This window comes from Lithobates pipiens, unplaced genomic scaffold, assembly GCF_037356315.1.
Source record: "Lithobates pipiens isolate NorthernLeopardFrog02 unplaced genomic scaffold, aLitPip1_a1.2 Scaffold_25, whole genome shotgun sequence".
NCBI lineage: Eukaryota > Metazoa > Chordata > Amphibia > Anura > Ranidae > Lithobates > Lithobates pipiens.
Window position 1 is genome coordinate 17270718 of NW_027507787.1, and position 22712 is coordinate 17293429.

A 22712-nucleotide genomic window follows, 5' to 3' on the forward strand; every position below is an offset into this window, starting at 1 on the left:
ATTTTTTTTTATAACTGATCGATGTTACAGGCAGGCAAAGCAAAATAAGTGTACCAAGCAAATACTTCTAGAGTCAAACCAAGTTGCCGGGCCTTTACTGTTTTGCATGCAGCTGTGTTGATTTGGGGCTTTGGATTTTCTTGGACTGACCTGGAGCGATCTCTGTAAGATCAATCAGGACCACACAGCTCCTCTGTTTGTGCGAAATGATGAATTAGTCAACCGCAGGGAGGTCATGGCAATTTCTGGCTTTCTTTGCACAAAGATTCTCTATTTCTGCTCCAGAATTGTGCGGCTTCAATTTATACACAATCATCTCTAATTATGACAGCTGTTTTGTTTTCTGCTGTGTAATTTGACATGAATAAAATGACAGGTTTAGGAATTGGGAGGCTGCAGTGCAATAATAGTATGTGTGTTGACAGGGAGGATGGATGAAAGCTCCGAATTCAGCTAGTCCTGCGTGTACAAATGTAGCGTTTTTTTTTTTTATGTTTGGTCAAAGATGTTAAAACCAAGATGAAGGCATATGGGAACAGAAATTCAGTATCTTCTGCAACAATAAAAGCAGGTTCAAATGATCCGTCAGCACCACCACAGTACTGTATGTAGTGGGCCCTATTACAATCTGAGGGGGGTAGGTACCTTATTGTACTGTATAGAAGGTCTTGGTGTGCAGTGTTGTTTTTCTCGGTACCATAGGCAGCTACGTGAGAACCGTTGTGGGAGAATTATTTCTATGTGGATTTGTCCTGATCATGCCCTTTGACCCTCGTCAGGGCTGTGCTGACCAATTGTGCTGTTGCATTAATTTTTTTTTGTTTTTATTGACTGTATCGTCATGATTATAAATTGTTGAAAATTATAATAAAAATAAATAAAAGCAGGTTCTTATGGGGGTCTTTTTTATTAAAGAGGTGAAGAATAATTCTGCCATGAACCTTACAGGGAGAGGGGCAAAGTTAGGGCACCTTCACACTGCCCTGGTGCAATCATATGCGCTTTGGGCAAAGTACCGCTAATCTGTGGTTTTTGTGCGGGTTAGCTGAGCTTTCCCATAGAATTCTAAGTAGTTTTGGTGCAGTTTCAGAAAGCGCAACAAAGATGCAGAATGCAGGAGTTTTGTGTGTTCTCTGAAACTGCACCAAAATCACAGCGGGGCAGTGTGAAGCTTCCCTTAGTAATAGTTTTATGTTTTTTGGCTCCTTTTTGCGCTGGTAGGCTTTTGCCATGTGTTTCCAGGGCGTCAAAAGTGCATGAAAATTATTCCCCATTAAATCCTATGTAACTGTTTACACCGCAGGTGTGCTACGCTTTGAAAAGTCCTGCATGCTGCATCTTTGGTGCAGTTTTTCAAAAGTGCACCAAAAGTCACCTTCTATTGTAAGTCAATGGTAATGCACCAAAAGCACATCAGTGTGAAAGGGGCCTTAACCGCTTGCAGAATCACGTACCTGTACATTGCCCTTTAAGAGTCGGCCAGCGCGCGCGATGGCAGAAAGCTCCGTGAGTCGGGTCACCTGTTCCGTATACTCGATCGCCGCGGGGATTCCCTCGATCGCCTCACGGGAGGAAGAATGGGGAGATGCTAATGTAAACAAGCATCTCCCTGTTCTGCCTAGAGACAGTGTCACTGATCTCTGCTCCCTGTGATTTGAACAGAGATCAGTGACATGTCACACAGAGCCACACGCCCCTAGGACACACTTAACCCCTACACTGCCACCTAGTGGTTAACCCCTTCACTGCCAGTGTCATTTACACAGGAATCAGTGCATTTGTATAGCACTGATCGCTGTATAAATGACAATGTGTTAAAAATGTCTGTGTCTGCCATAATGAGCGCAGACGCGATAAAAAAAATGTAAAAAAAAAAAAAAATTAATAAAAATGCCATAAAACTATCCCCTATTTTGTAAACGCTATAACTTTTGCACAAACCAATCAATAATCGCTTATTGCGATTTTTTTTAAATTTTTTTTATTTTACCAAAAATATGTAGAAGAATACTTATCAGCCTAAACTGAGGAACAAAATAGTTTTTTTTTATATATTTTTGGGGGATATTTATTATAGCAAAAAGTAAAAAATAATGCTTTTTTTTTTTTTAAATTGTCGCTCTTTTTTTTTTTTTTTTTGTTTATAGCGCAAAAAATTAAAACCGCAGGGGTGGTCAAATACCACCAAAAGAAAGCTCTATTTGTGGGGAAAAAGGGATGTCAATTTTGTTTGGGAGCCAGGTTGCGCGTGCAATTGTCACTTAAAGTGACGGAGTGCGGAATCGCAAAAAGTGCTCTGGTCGGGAAGGGGATAAATTCTTCCAGGGCTGAAGTGGTTAATTAAACTGCTCCAAAGTGCATGAATGTGAAAGGTTCCTTTTATTTTATTTCAATTCTATCTAAGCTCCCTGTCATCCTGTTGCCACTGAATGGTGGGTGGGGGCAGTAGGGAGTGGAGCTAGTTTTAGATACTGAAGCCTTCAGGGGCCGAATCCGTCCAGAGTGATATACAAAGTAGGATGTCAGATTGGTAATGTTCATGGACACAGAATTTTTGCATTTTATTCAGGATTTTACAATTTTAAAAAGAGTTGAAATTATGGATATTTTATACATGCTTGTATTGGTCCAGCTCAGCCCAGGACATATAGTGTGAGAGGGCTCCTAATACTGCTAAACACCTGGATGGTATCAAATTGATTAGCAAGTGCATATGCAAGGTTCGCCATTGGTGAAAACCACATGACTAAACAACCATTAAATGGATACAGGTAGCTGAAGTTCTTGGCATATATGAACATCTGAAAACATGGAGCTCAACCTCCTAGGCCTCTGAATTAAGCTAGCCATGAACAGCTCAAATTTTGGCCGATACCTGTTGAATTGTCCAAAATGAGAGCTATGGGAGGCCCAGCAAGCACCACCTGACTTGGTAAAGTTTATTTAAAAATTGAGTTGGGTGGAATGTTATTGGCCGAACAGTAGCTGAAATACATCAGATGCACTTATTGTTTGTGTATTCTGACAACTGCGGGTGCTGTCTGAATACAATAGCCGGTAGTGGAGATTTCTCCATCCACGTCGTTAAGACATCTCTTCTGACAGCTATTGTATTCTGACAGCCGGTTGTTAAAATACCTTAGCAGTAACTTCATCTGATCGGTGCTCTGACAAGAGCAGTTTTCCACCCAGCTCCTTCAACAAGTGGCTTGAATTGCAGCCAATTCAGCAGGAATGGGCCAAATTCAGCATTTGAGCCTTTCACAATTAAAGATCAAAAGGGGAGGTGTGGGGGCAAACAAGACTTTTACAGAAAACGTTCAGAATTGGATATAACGGCTTATTTATAGCCTAGTACACACACTAGTATTTTTTTCATTCAACCAATAGCTGTGCTATTCTGTTCTGACAAGGGGATATTGGCTGAGGGCGCTGATTGGCAGCCGGTCGCCTGCTGGTTTTCCAGCATGCTCGCCTGACAGGAGCCGGCTTCTGTTGGACACTGTGGCATGCACACAGGCTAAATGTCAACCAGTTTTTTATTGAACCGGGCAATGTTGCCCGACATAAGCTGTGTGTACTAGGCTCATCTTTGGCGCTACTAATGGTTTACCATGCATTTTCCCTCAAGTTGTGCATTTTTTTTCATCATGATCTATTTGAATTACCCTGGTTTACGTTAACAAAGACTCAAAGGTCTTTGATTTATTACAGCAACATTTAGAGCTGCAGACAGCCAAAGTATTTACAGTAAAACCTTGGATTGAGAGTAACTTGGTCTGAGTGTTTTGCAAGACCAGCATTTTTTTTATTTTTATAAATTTTAACTTGATATACAAGCGATGTCTTTATATACAAGTAGCGTCATGTCACACCTGAGTATAAAGGAGAAGAGAGGCGCCTCTAAGTGTAGCAATATGGTTACATTTAAAGAAGGTGCAACATTTAGAAACTCGCATGGTTGAGGAACAGGCACATCGAAGTATGCAGGCATCTGAGGTTAAAGCTGTCCACATAGACCATCCTCTGCACCGCTATCGATTGTCGTCCCTTCTACACTGCGCTCCACGAGCGTTTCAAGCTTCGTTTTCAGATCGCTCTATTGCAGGGTAGTCTTCCTGGTCATGATTGCAGACTGACAGCAGTGAGAGCTGGTGGTGCGGGGGATAGTCATGTGGACAGCTTTACCCCAGAGTCCTGCATACTTAGATGTGCCTCTTTTAATCATCAACCATGCGAGTTGCTAAATGTTCTATCTTCATTCAATGTAACCATATTGCTACACTTAGTGGCGCCTCTTCTCTTTTATACTCTATAGGTCCTACTGGATTTTGCTTCTAATCCCCTTGTGGAGGCTTCCATTTGTGGATGGACATTTTATGGTTACACAACCTTTGCTATAATCTTTTTATATGGACTATAAACTGAAGGACCTATGAATGAATGGTTGTGGAACGAATCATCTGAGTTTCCATGATTTGTTATGGGGAAATTTGCTTTGATATACAAGTTCTTTGGATTACAAACTTGTTTCCGTAACAAATTATCATCACAATCCAAGGTTTTACTATAATTAATACTTTGTAGGGTGGCACTTTTATTATCAGTTTTATTGAAAGGAAATCCAATATCTTGGGCATGATTGAAGATGCAATTTAGATATTTTGAAATATTGCTTCACATTTCAGAATGTCCAATTTTGCCATGTACAGGTAGGTGTATATCACAGAACTCTTCTATGTAAGGTGGACACAAATAGAGTCCATTAATATTTCATGTCTTCATGGACTGTTGTGTCTACGCAGACGTAACGGTGGTATTCTCGTATGCTGACTATATAAATAAACACTCTGTGTGAAAGTGATGGGGACAAATTGGAGGAGATTTATTAAAACTGGAGCATGCAAAATCTGGTGCAGCTCTGCACGGAAACTAATTAGCTTCCAGGTTTTTCTGTCAAAGCTTAATTGTACAAGCTGAAGTTAGAAGCTGATTGGTTACCATGCACAGCTGCACCAGATTCTGAGTGCTCCAGTTTTAGTAAATCTCCCCCATTATGTCTGAAAATTCAATGAGGTCTGCTTAGCACAGAAAAAGGGAAAAACAAAATTCATATAGCTTTTAAAATATACCTGAAATCGTAACTTTTGCATAGCTTACCTTAAAACGTAAAACTCTTCTCTTCGTACGTCTGCTGTAAAGTCTGTGTATACTGAGTTGTTTCGTTTTTTGTTTTTTTTCATTCAGTGATAACAGCTTCAGGATGGATGTAGTCAAAGGAGTGGATCAAAAAAATCACTTTGAAGTAAGTTATCTTCTTATAATCCTCCCTTTCATGTAAGCTTGTGCATTTTTTATTTAACAAACCCATTTACATCAGATGTGTTAGACCCCTTTCACAATGGGGCGGTTTTCAGGCACTTTTCACACCTGGGGCGGTGCGCTTGCGGGACATTCCGAAAAGTCCTGTAGACTTTAGTTTTTTTTTTTTGGGAGAGCTGTATTTAGCGCTCTCAAAACACCCTGCCCATTGTAATGAACAGGCAGCATGCCTGAAAAGCGATTCAGAAGCGCAGCAACAGTAGAGTTTTTAACCCCTTCTTTGGGGTTATAAGTGCCGCGTAAACGGCAGTAAAGTGCCACTAATATGAGAGGTGCTTAACCGCGGCCCCAGTGTGAAAGGGCTCAAAGGCTGAGCTGAGTAGCCTTTCTCAACGCAGTCCCAACGCATAGACAAGGTAAAAAGCTTTGCTCTCAATCATGTCAGTTCACACCATTGCGCTAAAAAAAAAAGGTACAACATGTACTACTACTTTTTTTTTTTTTTTTTTCAGTGCAATTTTTCAGTTTGATGCAATCTACTGCATTTTGCCACTCTGTGGTCAATCGAAATGAATGAAATGTCACTTTGTGAAATTCCAATAAAGTTTGCACAAAAAAAAAAAAATCTGTGTGATCGGATGCTTTCAGTTGATAGGCACTGCTGCTTTCCAGCACACACCAGTGCTAGATTACATGTGCTGGTGTGAATGGGCCCTAATGCTTTCTGTTTCTTTTTTCTTCACAAGATATAAAAACATTTGTCTGATATTTCTGCACACATTGTATTTTTTTTTTTTTCTTATTTTGAAGTTTACATTTATCATCAAGGCGTTTTTTTTTGTTTTTTTTTTCCTGTTTGACCTTCCCTTATATGACAGAAGTTATGACGCAACTGTGACGGTTAGAGAACCGTGTGCAGCCATTTGTGTGCACAGCACACTAGACTCTGTGTTTAATCTAAGTGCTTTAAGCTCCTTATGTCTCAAGGTGTTTTCATATATAATCTTCTTTAGTTAACCTACCAAGGTCTGCTAATAGTAGATGGTGTCTGGGGAAAAGGACATTAATGCTGCAAGATGTAGATCTATATTGAGGTTAATGTATTTTATTTATTGTATACGTTTGTGTGTCAGATATCTGAATTTGCAAGGTAATTGTGCATGCTTGGATATTAACATTTTTAGGGGAATTTATTAAAACGGGAGCAGCTGTGCATGGCAACCAACCAGCTTCTATCTTTCATTTTTGAAACGCAAATGAATGAACAAGCTGAAGCTAGAAGCTTGATTGGTTACCATGCACAAAGATACTGTCGTCTTCTTCAGTGTTGGCAATTTCCCGCATTGTACTTTTAATTGTAACTTGGCTGGTAAAAAGAGACATTTCTAAATGGCGAGGTAGCTGTATGTATCAATTGTTTTATTGTATCAATTATTGGCTATTAATCGCTGTCATGTAATGGTGATCAGCTGACATATCCTTGCCTGTAGTGTTGTATCACCTGTTCCTTTGGCTGGTAATGCACAGGCAACTGTGCCACTTTTGCTTACCAAAAATCCAGCGGACTTTAGAAATACAAAATTTTTTAAATTTTTCCGCTGGAACTCTGCCGGACCGAGAAATCCGTTCATGTGTATGCTAATCCGACGGACAAAAAACGACGCTAGGGCAGCTATTGGCTACTGGCTATGAACTTCCTTATTCTAGTTCGGTCATACATCATCATCATGTTCAAATCCATCAGACTTTGGTGTGATTGTGTGTGTCCAAGTCCGTTCATTCAGAAAGTCAGTCAGGAAGTCTGTCGGACCTAGTCCGTCGAAAAGTCTGGTCGTGTACACGACATAAGTCAATGCTGTGTGTAGTGCAACCCCTGTAATTAAGTTTCACTGCACAGCTTGGCTTGCATGTAAAGGTGTAGAAAAGAATAAAGGTCTGTGTAATAAAAAGGAAGTCATATACATCATATACTGAATCCTGTCGTTACAGCTTTTACCCCATACAGTAACACAAATGCAGTATTTTTTGCTATAGTAGTATATTTAATTCACTCTAACACTTGGCTTGTCAAATCATGCAAGTGCTAATGGTCAAACCTTCATTCTAATAAAGGAATGCTGTACAAGGTAGCATGTATGCGCTGGGTAATTATGCACACTTGTCCCTGGGGGGGATTAAGGGGAACGCACTTATAACATCACCATTACCAGCTTCATATGGCGAGAAGCGGTAGTATTCAACTGGGGAAAATTAATCCCAGCTTAGTGTCCAGAAGCTTTCTTTCCCATTTAGAAATAGTTGGTGATACCCTTCAGATTTTTGAATTTTCCCAGTTCAAAGGTAAACCTATGTAGCCATGTTTTACCAGGAACTTTGTAGCAGAAGCTTGTAAAAGCTTCAAACATCTGTGCCTATTTTTTTTTAATCAAATTACTACTGTAGGAGACCACAGCTCTCTATACTGTACCATGATCATTAAGGCCCCATTCACACCTATGCGAATTAGATGCGGCTTACACCCCATCCAATTTGCAGGACATTTCGAAATACATTCATTTTAATGAGGCTGGTTCACATATCTACAGTGCATTCGCACTCCGCATTGCACAAAAAAGTGTGCGTTTTCTAGGCAGTGCGGTCCAGCTCAGGTGCGAATTCAGGCCTATTATCGCAGATGTGTTCTGTTGTGAACAGGATAAAATACTGATGCAATCTTGAGCTGATACTGAAGCAATCCTGAGCTGATACTGATCAAAAACTGACATGAAACGCTGAACAACTGAGTTTTCTCTTGGCAGGGAAATCTGAGCTTCAATTCGTACCTCACATGTGTGAGCCCAGGCTAAATGCTACATTGGGCAGCATGAGTAACTAATGAAGCTCACCATTATATAGAGTCAAATTCCGGGCATATATGGAATTCAATTCATTCATTTCAGCAGGCACCAGCCCATGTTCAATCCATGTATGGGCAGGGGGGTTGTACAGAAATCAATTGATAGATCAACTTCTGTACAACCACCCTGCCCATACATCGATTGAATTTCTTCCGATTGACTTCTGTACAACTGCCCTGTTGGATTTTTGCCACTCGCTAACGATAGCCGGCAGCACAATCAGTGTATTCTGAAGGCGGTCAAGTCTCCCCACTGCCAGAATACAATAGCTTAGCAGGGACAATTCTACAAGTCCTTTTTTCGTTCAACAAAAAAAAACTGATTCATGTATGGGGCTGCTTTAGACTTTTCATTGACTTCAATTCAGTTTCTTACTGGTAAAATCACTCGGGAGATCAATTCTGTGACACTTCCTCTTTTGTCAGGGGGCAGAGAGCGATGTCTGGTGTATTGCTCCTAATGAGAAACAAAATTTGTTAAATTGCCTCTCCAGTCACAAAGGTTTATGATGTCTATGACTGTAAAGGAGTTAAATCTTTGGAAAAGCAATCTCATTGTTTATGGTTATATGGTGGTGTAGGTGTATTTTGTGTTGTAAGAGTTTTAAATAGTATTTCCATTGAATTTAAAACCTTTAGTTAAACGCATGCAAATTTTATAATTCTTCATAACCTTGCACTTTCATTAGTTACTCCCTGCAGTTTATACTTGTGGCTGACCTGGAAACTGTTAAGAAGTAATTCATTCTAGGACACGTGAATGCTTTTCCAACCTCTTCCAATACAGAATTTCCTGGAACCCAGCCCTACTAGCCACTAAGGAGCTCCTATCTAGTCTGTTTCTAATTTAAAGGTGTTTTTTTTTCTTTTTCTTGCAAACATCTGCAAGTATGAGTGGCAGTTGCATGTATTGTGCAAGTCTATTTCAATCACTCAAATCAATATTATGGCATGAAATATATGTAGTTTAATATTATAATATATTATGTGTCTCATCTTGATAAGAGTAGAACTTTACAATACAGAGGCCTTGATGCAGCATGCAACTTCTACCCAGGTTTTCAAATATGAGCAGATTGTATTTTATGCTTAGTGAATTACTCTTTCAGTTGTGCTTCGCTGACCCCACAAGTTGGTTATGTGGCATCCATTTATTTTCTGTCCTTATAGCGGAGGTCCACCCTAAAATGGACCTCCGCTCATCGGAATCCCCCCCCCTCCGGCGCCACAATCGGCACCTTTCAGGGGGGAGGGGGGTGCAGTTACCTGGATAATCCAGGTAACTGCACCCACTTCCGGGCTAGCTCTCTGCGGAAAGGGGCGTACGTTACGCCCCTTTCCGCAAGCGCCCGCACCCTTCAGCAAGTGCCCCGCTGCCTGCTGGGAAACACACAGCTCCCAGAGGCAGCGGGGACCGTCCGGATTGCGCCGCGCGGCTCGCGCATGCGCAGTAGGGAACCGGGAAATGAAGCCGAAAGGCTCCATTTCCTGATTCCCATACCCAAGATGGCGGCGGCAGGACCTGACAGACGAGCGAGCGATCGGCTTCGGGTGCCAACATCGCGGGCGCGCTGGACAGGTAAGTGTCACTATTTAAAAGTCAGCAGCTGCAGTATTTGTAGCTGCTGGCTTTTAAAAAAAAAAAAAAAAACGCGGAGTCCCGGTGGACTCCCGCTTTATTGTCCTAAAGCAGTTCTATGACAGCTCTGTCTATAGAAGCCTTCTCATTCAGAGTTCTGTAAAGCTCTTGGGTTCCTCCCAGATGTTGCTTGGGTTCCCATGAGCATTAGGCAGAGGAGGATTGATCTCCCACCAGACAGTACCTGCATAGTTCCAGCACCAAAATCACTCGGCAAAGCTATCAGCGTGTGACTAGTGGAGCCTCTATTCTTGTCTATCAGATAAGTACCTGACACCAATTTTCATTTTAGCTGTCAGTGTTGTGGGTATTTTTTTCGCTGCAGCCCAATGTAATTCGCCTTTGTTCCCAAAGATCATCAATATTAGGGAGCATTGCGCTGACCACAAATATGAGTGGCAGTTTTATCACCAATTTAATGGAATACCGTTTACATTAACCACCAGTTTCAGGGAGTCCTTCTCTCACTGACCATCAATGTAAGCAGGCATTTCACAACTGTTATCCAATATAATGGCAAGTGTGAGAGAGATGACCACTCTTCGATCCTCAGAAATGTCAATGCTTTATTGGGTAAAATCTACATATAACATCAGAAATCCACGATGCATTAGAACAATGGCAGCTACATTAACATGTTTCACAAACTGGAGCAATTTAGTTTGTGAAACATGTTAACTTAGCTGCCATTGCCCTAATGTATCATGGATTTCTGATGTTATACGTAGATTTTACCCAATAAAGCATTGAAGTTTGAGGATCAGAGTGCCGTCATCTCCCTCACCCGTGTCTTCATGCTATCCCGTTCACGGACTGAACCAGCACCTGATCATTCAGTCTATTGAGCATATCACCTGGAGCGGTATTAGTTTCTGTCTTCAACTAATATATAAGGGGGCATTTACCCGCTAACCACCAACAGGAGGAGGCATTCCTCCAATGACCACTAAAGTAAAAGTGCATTTCATCACTGACCACAAGGGTAAGGGGATGCTACAGTGACCAACATAAACATCACTACAACGTTTACTATCTACACTTCTTTTTTGGCCAATATTATAATAATCAGCTTTATTTAATGATTTTCTGAAGAAAAAAAAATTGTATAAAGAAGGGTTTTGTTAAAATAAGCATACACTCTGGGTAACTGCAAAGTATGCTGCATTCTTTATTATTTTGTTTATTATTCAATTAACAACTTACTGATCACACTATAGCACAGTGAGCTGTAGATTTAATCATCTTTAGAAAGGCTTCTATGTTAAAACGGATGGAAAAGCCCTAAATCATGACACCTGGATGACCATGCTGGACTCTACCTCCCCCTTCAATTAGTACATAGTAGAATATGGCCCATTGGAGCCTTACCATTGTAAAAGACGTGAAAGGGTTGGAGGGAGCTTGTCCCGGCCAGGAGAACACAGTGGTTATTGCTAGTGGCTATACTAGCAATAATTGCATGTAAAATCCGAGACACTGGTTGTACCAAAGTAGATTGATCAATCAACTTTGGTGCATTCAGCCTGCACATACATGGTTCCTGCTGGACCAGCCGAGATTCAAACCGTCTATGGCCGGCTTAACTGTCTGGGTGCCACACTGATCCACTGTCTCAAGTGCCTTAAGGCACCTAGGACAGGAATGCAGATCAGAAGTTCTGACTTTACTCTTGACTCTTGGAAGGTCTTTCTTGTTCTGGGTCCATGACATAGAAATTATGGAAGCCCAGGGTGGCCAGACAAGACAAGTGTTCTTAGAACACCAGCAATGGTGGTCCCTATATTTCTCTCACTACATGTGTCCCTTTAAATGAAATGCCATTTATGGCCCTCCCTAATCCACCCATTCTATTGTCAAGATTAACGTTTTGGTTGGTCAGAAATTCTGACCTGTTATATGAATATAAATTGGTTGGGATTTTTGTAGCAATGACATCTTAGAGCACCGAGATTAATTGGTGGATATGACCGCATCCTCTTATAGTTACTCTAACTACACTCCATTTTCCTTCACTTACACCATACCTGAAGTTCTGCAGCTCTGTGTTTATCCTTTGCTTTAGGTGTTGCTAACCATAGACAGGTTCACACAGATTAGAAGAGTTCCATTATGAGAACACGTAGACTATAGAAATTTCTGTGAGCATGTTTCTGTATTAGGGCATTGGGGCATTTGGGTGCTGAATTCTAGAATAAGAATGCATTGCAGGTCTCCTGTTAGTCTTAGAGGGGCCGGAGTTGGTCATGGCAACTGATGGTCTCAAAAGCTTTTTCAGTTTACGCATCATTAGCTAAAAAAAAGTCCAACTAATCTGCTTTTTCATATTGTCTTGCAGTAAAGACTGAAAAGGTATTTAGTTTTCATTTCTTGACCTTTTAATGCTATTTGCATTGTCTCACATGGCATTCAGTTTGATGCTATTTGCTGCTGTGGTTATAGGCCATAAGCACATTCTTACTGTAAAGGGAGACGCACCACCCTTTGACGTATATATGGTTAAGGACTGTATGTCATTCTTAACACTGAAATATGTCATTTAGAAAACCAGCTAAACTGAAATTTTTGAAGAAAATTATGTTTTTTCAAACACATTTGGCAACAAATTCCTAAAATAAATGAGTTTGCTTATCACTTGGCACAATATAGTAGCTGAAAGTCAGTCACCACTAGTGAAAGGAAAGTGATCCAAATCTCCACTGGTTATAAAACTGGCCAGCTTCTGTATTCTCTTTGAGTTCAGATTGTCAATGAGGTTTACTAAAAGCAAATAGTCTGTACACGGCAAGTGCAGTTGCTGTAGATCTGAGGGGAAGCTCTGAAATCAAGGAAATCTCTAATTTCTATCATCCAATCATGTGCAAGCAAAAATGCTGTTTATTTTCCTTGCATGTTCCCCTCAGATCTAAAGCAACTTCACTTGCAGTACACAGACTATTTGCCTTTATTAAATCAACCCCATTGTGTTTTTTTTCCCTCTTTCTTCCTTGGTATGCCAGGCTCATGAGTTTTTATTGCTGTAGCAAATAAAGTTTTTTTACTACCAGCTTGAAGCTCCTTGAGCATCAGGAGATTACTGCAAGAGTGGGTCCAAAAAATTGAACCCCTTTTTGAACCTGCCATGCTAGTCATCTTAAAAATGTCTGTCTGGGAACATTGAAGAAAGCTTTGTTCGCCATTGTCTGTACTTTTTGGCTTAGGGGAAATTCAGAGGGCTCAAGAGGACCTGTGTCACGTGCCTAATAGGAGACTGAGATGACGAGGTTGGCCTCTGTGTAGCCAGCCCAGGCCCCACTGGAGATGGAATAGATGGTGCCAGGGAACACCTGTGCCAGGATGTGTTGCTGGTAGAACTTTGCAGTAGGAGATGCAGGCTGAAGCAGTCTGGCAGGCCATCAGGTCAGGAGAGGTAACCATACAGGATGAGTAAGCTAAAGGTTAAAGGAACATTCTGCATACACAGCAGGTTCTGGGCATAAGGCTTGTCAAATGTTTGTGGTTGAACTGGATGGACTTGTCTTTTTTTCAACCTGACTAATTATGTAACTATGTAACGCTTTCAGCGGACTGAAGACAAGAACACGCTGTGATAATTGACACTGATATGGTTGACCGTCACAGCAGGTACTCAGAGATGACATGGAGCCAAATCAGAGACAAAAGCAAAGTCACAGGTCTAGCCAAGGTCTGCAGCAGGTAGGCAGCTTAGTGCAGAAGCATGGTCAAAGGCAGAGCCAAGTCAGGAACGGGTAGGCAGAAGAGCAATCGGGATCCGAGATCAGGTCAGTAGCAAGCAGAGTCACCAACAGAGGTCAGATACCGGATAGAAGCAGGGCTACAGGAACAGGTGTAGACCAATCATCATGGAACATGGGCATGAGCATCCTTTAAATAGCCTGTCTGGCACCCATGGGAATTGTGTGCATGCACGCCATTCTGTGGGAAACGCCATGCGCATATCTGCACACCAGATGTCTCACAGGGAGGACAGAAAAACAAGTAGATATTTTAGATTGTAAGCTCCTTGAAGGCAAGGCCTGATGTGCATGTACAATATGTAATATGTCTGTAATAAGTAAATAATAATGTGCTTTACCTGCACCTCCCTGCATGTGTAGGCCTCTTTTGTTCTCACTATAAATATACACTATGGTTGACCTAATAAATTGGATGCAGATGAGGTAAATGCAATATATTTGCATAATGAGATTTCCAGAGAAGCTAGACATACAGTTTGTACAAGTCTCACTCTTAAGATTGGATAATATGACACTTGTGACATTGTGACATGTTTAGGGGAATTGTGATACAACAACAAAGGAATCCATTCTAGTGAATGGCTGCAAATCAATTCATCTTTACCTGTTCACATCTGAAGCAGAATTCTGTTAATATAGATGAACAAACTTGCATGCATAAACGTATGTGTTTCAATACATGCTACTGGAGAAATGCTTTGGTTGCTGAAATGATCTATTCTGATGCAAACCGTATCGCGAATCTCATTTCCCTTTAAATTCAAACCTGTTCTCCATGTCTGGCATGTATCGTATCAGTTATTTTAATATTTCTGTATTTTCAGCTTTCTTATATTAGACATCTGTAGGTATAGTGAGACTTTGAAATGCAAATTATAATTTCCCCTTGTCATTCTAAATGTTAATTTTCTAGGAAAGGCTTATAAGCTTGTTCATTCTTTGGATGTTTTGCATATTATCAGGAAAGCACATGTAAAAGTTTTCAGGCTGGCTACTGCCCAGAGATAGAAAATATATTACCTGCTGTGCTGTGGATATGGCATTCCTTGCCCCTGTGTATATATTTACTCACTGGATTGCCAATAACACATTTGTAACTTTTGGGATATTTATAGCGTAAAACCATTCTGAATTTTGTTTTTTAGGTCAGTTTAATCATCACTTACCTGTTCTCTGGTGAGCTTGCATCATGTTATATTAATATATACTGTAAATTGGGTTTAACGCTTAGCAAGTTCCTTCCAACAGCAGGATAGAAATGGGTGCACCGCGCTGCACCTTTGTTGGGCTTTGTGTGACACCACCTTGACCTGAGGGCGCCATACAATGTTTAGGCTGTATTGAGTTGGAAAGTCAGTTCTTATAGCATCCTTTGTCTGCCATGGAAGGGAAGCCTTTTGCACACATCTGAACACATACAGTAGATATAATGAGCAATGTATTTTATAACATACAGTGGATATAAAGTCTACGCACCCCTGTTAAAATGTCAGGTTTCTGTAATGTAAATAAAAGAAAAAACTTTTCCACCTTTAATGTGACCTATAAACTGTACAACTCGGTTGAACAACAAACCTGAAATCTTTTAGGTGGAGGGAATGTATTTGTAGGCATTTTTGATTGTGCAATTTCATGCATTTTCGCACTCGTGCAAACGTGTTCTTGCATTTACAATATGTTAATGGTCATTTGTTTAGAAATGTGCACGTTTGCTTGCGAGGCTTAAATTACTGACCAAAAAATGCAAATTTTTCAAATTTTTGTCTACAAAAAAAAAAACAGGCGCTTGTTTACATGCATAGGCTGCATTTTAGCTCAGTAAAAAAAAAAAAGCTGCTCTGAGCTTTTTCAAGCTGCAGTGTGCAAGAGGCCTAGCTGCAATTCTTGGCTATATTGGTGGGCTTTTCAGCTTCAATGTTTCATTAAGTGTTTTTAGAGCTATAACAGAAAAAACGATGAATACATGAATGGAAACAGCAATTCACATAATATGAATTGGGGGTCAGATCCATAACCATCAACTATGGAAGCAATCATTTTAAACATAGACTCAGGCAGTTAAAATGTCAATAAATGGTGTATTACTGTATTTGCTGGTGTATAAGACTACCTTTTACACTTAAAAAAATGCCCAAAAATCGGGGGTCGTCTTATACGCCGGGTATACAGGTATACAATGCTGCCCGATGGATGTCAGCCCCCAAATGTGTGCTAATACTGTATGTGGCTTCAGCTACAAACAGTATACGCCGTTGAGCCAATCCCGGCGAGCGATGTATTCTATTAATGAATACAGAGCCTGCTTGGATTGGAGTAACAACCTCTGCCAATCCGAGCAGGCTACATAGAGTAGCCTGCTCGGATTGGCTTTGAGAGAGAGAGAGAGAGGCAAGGGCTGATGATGCTACAGCCTCTGCCAATCCAAGCAGGCGTTGTATTCATTAAAATAATACACCGCTCACCATACTTCCCTGGGTAAATCCATTCACTGATCTCCTACTACTATACATCCTGCTATTTGCCTTTGAGGTCCCAGGCACCCAAGAGGGACAGGTAAATCTGGGACATATGACAGGGGGGTTATTAAATGCATTTTGGTGGAAAATTCCCATAGAATGTAACCCAAAAGTGGTATAGGTTTGGTTAGTGAAAAATTCTACTTTCCAGAGTTGTGGCATTCAATAGATCTCTGTTTGTGTTATTATTGTTTGATTTACTTTATGACATAACACAGCATGGCGGATGAGTAGTTGGCATTCTTGCTTTGTGTTTTTTAATGGTTCTAATGTGTTTTTAAAATGGTGTTGCCTTTAGAAGGGGTTAGTCTTATACCGCGAGTATTGCCTAAAACCTATGTTTTCACTTGAAAAATAGGGGGTCGTCTTATATGCCCAGTCGTCTAATACGCCGGCAAATACGGTACATGCTTTTCATGCTTGATCACTATGGGATTTTGTTTTCTGTATTGTGCAAAAAACCTGATTGATCCTGCTGCTGTCTATCTCCTCCTTTTGTCCATGTCATCAAGTCATGCTAGGGAGTTTGCAGCTGTGGTGGCAACTCTGCACATTCTCAGTTTTTAGTGCGTTTCTATGCTGAGCGCAAATGTTCCTATGCTTTTTTCTTCCTATCGCATCTGAGCTGCCCGTGTGACTATAGAGTCACATGTGTGGACGTATACACAGTGGTAAATGACAGCCCACTTTCTCTCTCATCCATGCTCACTAACCAGCTAAACACTATAGGGATGGTACAATACATTAATGGAGGCTTCACCTCACTTTTTATTCTAAGACTCAAAGGTGGGGGGGGGGGGGGGTGACACAGCCTGTGACCTTCAGAAATTCACCCACACCATGTTATTTCCACAGATTAGTAAAGATTTAATTTCAAATATATATTTGTATGCCAATTGAAAACAGTTTATTGATTTTTATTTTTACTCTATCGCAAAGGATGTTTTCTTATTTTTGAACATGTGACCAGCAGCCGAGGACTAGAAGCTCCTCCTGCTCATCTTTCGGTTTCCCTGCAGAAAGGCTAGGAAAGAACTGGATCATGTGAAAGCTGTATGTCGATTAAGAAATAAGTACTTAAATGGGGTTTTTTTTTTTTTTTTTTGCATTAAAATAATTACGGTGCCATCATCCACAAATAGAAGGGACAATGTAAATTAAACAGTGTTTTTGGTATCACTTTAATTGTAGTTTTTTGTTTTTATTTCCAAAAGCTCTTACAGGGAAAATGTTGTGATTAGGACAGTAATGGCAATAGACTAGTATGGATTATCTGACTTTCAGTGAGGTCTAGGAGTAGTTGCAGCCAAATGTGTATGTGTCCAGAGCTGATACTCCATGAGGCACAGAGATAGGGTAGCGGAAGGGGACTAGGTGAGACAATAGAAACAAAAGAGTATCCAGAACATTTTGTAAGGTTTTACAGGGACATGAACATCTCAGAATGGAACTCTTGATTATCTTCCCAAGTTGATTTTTGATGATCTTGTGTTAGGATGCCTAATATGGACATGCTTGTTCCAGGATAATGACCCGCTAAATCGCGATGCAGTGATCAGTTCTAGAGCCTGTAAGCAATGGCAGTTCCTTAATTTCATCTTGACACATTATCTTAAAGTAGATGTAAAGTTTAGACATTTACCTTAATGCTTTCCCTGCATTAAGGTAACAGAAAAAAAAAAAGTCCCAGTACCTGTATGGCCCCGTCACACCCCCCCCCCCCCCCCCCATGCCCATATGCAGAAGCTCTCTACTCTCTCTGCTCACAGAAGCATCAGTGGGAGCCATTAGGTGTCAATCAGATTTTGTGAGCAAAGAGAAGGCTGAGCCATACTGTATCTCAATAGATGCTCAAGATCTAGTTTGCAGGTTTGCTCCCTTAGCAAGCCTTTTGCTTTAGAAGCACATAAAGAAGAGGAGGAGCCAAGAATGCCAGTGAAGGACCACAGGGGAGGCAGTTCAGGGTCACTCTGTGCAATACTATTGCACAGAGCAGCTAAGCATAACTTGTTTGTTATTTAAAAAAAAAAAAAAGCAGCTTTAGGCTCGGTTCACACTACCACGACTTGGGGGATCTGACTTGTCAGACCTCAATTCACCCCAAGTCGCTTGACATCAGAAATTCCATTCTAGTTAATGAGAGCCGTCTTAATGTACACTACTGAAGTCGCTCTGACTTCTGAAAAGGTTCCTGTACTACTTCAAGGTGACTTGTACCCATAGAATTCAATAGAAGAAGCCTCCAAGTTGGATCTCCATCTATATTGAAGCGACTTTACAGTAAAGGAAAGTAGTTTACCCAGGCAAACCCCTCTCTCCCAGAGAGCTGATTATTCTATGATTGGCCACAGCCAAAGTCGCCTGTCCTGGGGGCAACTTTAAGTCGTGTTGTAAGTTAAAGTCTCGCTGAGATCGCCTCGGAAAGTCACGCTGTAAGGCCGCGTACACACGCGCGGACTGTTCGCCCAACTTTGTCCGCTGAACAGTGTTTCAGCGGACAGTCCGCTCGTGTGTGGGCTTCAGCGGACAGTTTCAGCGGACAGTCTGACGAACAAAGTTTTTCGGAAATCCCGGACTGTCCGCTCAAACCAAGTTTCAGCGGACAGTCCGCTCGTGTGTAGGCTTGTTCGTCAAACTAAGTCTTGCGCATGCTCAGAAAGAATTTACACGCCGAAGGTTGCATTGCAGTGTATAGGACGTCGTTTTTCTAGTCCCGTCGTACGTGCCGTTCACGTCATCGCGCACGGTTTCAGTGGACTGTTCGTTCATCGTGTGTGGTCAAGTCCGCTCATGCTAATTTTGAGCGGACTGTTTGTCAAACTGTTTGACGAACAAGGTTGGGCGAACAGTCCGCGCGTGTGTACGCGGCCTAAGTCCTGTTGCCCCAGTGTGAACCATCCCAAAGGGTCTACTTGGTGTAACAATTTGTTAAAATATTAATACAGAGCACAGCTGCAGAAATTTTGTTGCGTGGCATTTTCTCTTCCTTGAATTTGAAGAGCATATTTATCTATAGAATTGGCATGCTACTTGAAGGATAAAATAAGACTCATTGTAGCTCCTTGTGTATTAATTTGGTCTGAATCAAGTCATTTGGTATTGTTAGAACACTTGTTCAGATTTATTTGTTTACACTTACAAATTGTTCTGACAAATTACTGTAATAATCCAATGGGAGATTGTCTGTGTTCATCCTGCTATAATTTGAACATAAAGGTTACAAAAGATATGAACTGGGATATATTGCTCCAGCAATCGTCTAATGAATTGGCATTGAGTTGGCATGCCTTTAATATTAATGTCCTCGTCTAATGTCTTATTTTCTACCAAGTGGTAAAATATATTGTACCTTTCCATTGCAGCACAAGCCTAGTAGAATGGGCTAATTGAACTCTGATTGGAAATCAGATTGAGCTGACTGCCTGTTCTACACTTGTGTGGGCAATCTGATTTGTAGTAGGTTTTTTACATCCATAGTGTACCTCAAAACTGGAAGGTTTAGGAATTGGGCTCGCTTCTGAGCAAGTTACAGTGCCTTGAAAAAGTGTTCATACCCCTTAAAATGTTCCACATTTTGTCCTGTTACAATGAAAAATGTTAATGTATTTTATTGGGATTTTATGTTATAGCCCAACACAAAGTGGCACATAATTGTGATGTGGAAGGGAAATAACTGGTGTTCAAATTATTGTAAAAATAAATGTGAAAAGTGTGGCATGCATTTGTATTCAGCCCCCCCCAAGTCAATAGTTTTGTAGAACCACCTTTCCCTGCAATTACAGCTGCAAGTAAGTTTGGGGATGTCTATACCACCTTTGCACATCTAAAGATTGACATTTTTGTACATTCTTTGAAAAATAGCTCAAGCTATGTCAGATTGAATGGAGAGTGTCTGTCTGTGAACAGCAATTTTCAAGTCTTGCCACTGATTCCCAATTGTATTTAGGTCTGGACTTTGATTGGGCCATTCTAACACATGGATATGTTTGATCCATATTATTTCATTGTATCTCTGGCTGTATGTTTAGGGCTTTTGTCCTGCTGGAAGGTGAACCTCCGCCCCAGTCTCAAGTTTTTTGCAGACTCTAACAGGTTTTCTTTTAGCTCCATTCATCTTCCTTTCATTCACCTTCCTTTCATTCACCTTCCTTTCATTCACCTTCCTATCATTCACCTTCCTTTCATTCACCTTCCTTTCATTCATCTTCCTTCCATTCATCTTCCTTCCATCTCTGGCTAGCTTTCCTGTCCCTGGTGAAAAAAAACATCCCCACAACATGATGCTGCCACCACCATGTTTCACGGTGGGGATGGTGTTTTCAGGGTAATATACAGTGTTAGTTTTTCCCCACACGTAGCGTTTTGCATTTCATTTAGGCTAAAAAAGTTAAGTTTTGGTCTCACCTGACCAGAGCAATTTCTTCCACATGTTTGCCGTTTCCCCCACATGGCTTCTCGCAAACGGTACTTCTTGTGGCTTTCTTTCAACAATGGCTTTCTTCATGCCACTCTTCCATAAAGGTCAGATTTGTGGAGGACATGACAAATAGTTGTCCTGGGGATAGATTCTCCCACCTGAGCTGTGGTATTCTGCAGCTCCTCCAGAGTTGGCTGCTTCTCTGATTAATGCTCTCCTTGCCCAGCCTGTCAGGTTAGGTGGATAGTCATGTCTTGGTAGGTTTGCAGTTGTGCCATACTCTTTCCATTTTCAGATGATGGATTGAACAATGCTCCGTAGGATGTTCAAAGCTTGGGATATTTTTTATAACCCAACCATACTTTAAACGTCTCCAACTTTATCCCTGACCTGGTGGTATATTCCATGGCCTTTATGATGCTGTTTGTTCAGTAAGGTTCTCTAACAAACCTCTGAGGGTTTCACAGAACAGCTGATTTATACTGAGATAAAATTGCTCACAAGTGTGTAATCGGGAGAGGTGATCAATGTCATGTCAACATAGCCCCTCCCCCCCACAGTTAGAATCACTCCCAAGGATGCACTTAACCCCTACAGCACCCTCTAGTGCAGTGGTCTCAAACTGGTGGCCCTCCAGCTGTTGCGAAACTACAAGTACCATGAGGCATTGCAAGGCTGACAGTTACAAGCATGACTCCCACAGGCAGAGGAATGATGGGGACTTGTAGTTTCACAACAGCTGGAGGGCCACCAGTTTGAGACCCCCTGCTCTAGTGGTTAACCCCTTCACTGCCAGTCATATTTACACAGTAATCAATGCATTTTTAATCGCACTGATCGCTGTATAAATGTGAATGGTCCCAAAATTGTGCCAAAGGTGTCCGATCTGTCTGCCATAATGTCGCAGATGAATTGCGCGTGTGTGTGTGTGTGTGTGTGTGTATATATCTATATATATATCTATATATATATCTATATATATATATATATATATATATATATATATATATATATATATATATATATATATATATATATATATATATATATATATATATATATATATATATATATATATATATATATTGTACATTCACATAAGTCTGTGCCCTTAAGGAGCATACAGCGTTGGAAATTAAAGGGACACATGTATTTCTGCGCACGTTGACAATAATAGAGGACTGGCAAAAATGAAACACCTAAAGTGTTACTAAACCGAGGAGCTTGCATTCACTACATCACCCACAGTACACAGGACATGGAAATGCAAGTAAATTTTAGTAAACAAACTGCTAAATAATTTTTTCTTAAATCTTGTGACTTCTATCAGTGCCTGGTTAAAGCTTGTAGGTGGAGTTTTCATACTGCACTGGCTGTCCATTCAGGATGCAGGACCCCTGACCCTCTGTCTGGACAGTGCTGATTGGCCCTGTGCTGATCACATGCACACTCAAAAAAAAAAAAAAAATCCTTACAAGCAATACACACCAAACTGAGCATGTGCAGACTGACTCCACTAACTGAAAAATAGAGAAAAAATCTGCACTTAGTAAGAAAACAATCAGCAGCTGAACACCATAACCAGGATACTGGGCACAAAGAAAAAAAAAAGAAAAAAAAAGGGCAGCGCTTGGCCACTGAATGTGAATGTGACCTAAAAAAATGTGCAAAAAAATTATATCAGAAAAAAGCTGTGAAACCGAATACACAAATGCTGTGAAATAAATATGGGAAAAAAAAGAGAAGAAAAAATATATATTTTTTTTTCCATAATATTTGTTTCACAGCATTTGTGTATTCGGTTTCACAGCTTTTTTCTGATATAATTTTCTTGCACATTTTTTTTAGGTCACATTTAGTGGCCAAGCGCTGCACTTTTTCTTTAACTCCACTAACTTAACTGGGCATGTTTCGGGGACAGTAGAAGAGGGGGAGGATCAGAGAAGACAGAATCAAACAGCCTTTTTACACAATGCAGAGGATTGACCCCTTAGGTTCCACAGTGAGTATAACAAGCGTGCTTTACTGCATATACAGACTGATTTTATTGTGCATTTAATAAAACTTTAGGACCAGTTTTGGGGTCCAAATCTTTTTTATTTATTTTTTCTATTTTTTTTTGTTTAAAGTGGTTCAACATACACCATCCACTTTGCTTATTATACCA

General features: G+C 40.7%; 1 protein-coding gene across 2 annotated transcripts in view; it reads left to right on the plus strand.

Annotated features, from left to right (window-relative positions):
• Positions 1 to 22712, plus strand: part of SGMS1 (sphingomyelin synthase 1) — a 442300-nt gene that overhangs the window by 256655 nt on the left and 162933 nt on the right. For both annotated transcript variants that reach the window (XM_077454148.1, XM_077454149.1), the window contains one exon: positions 5248 to 5305. The gene's annotated coding sequence lies outside the window, so the exon portion shown is untranslated. The remainder of the gene's footprint in view (positions 1 to 5247; positions 5306 to 22712) is intronic.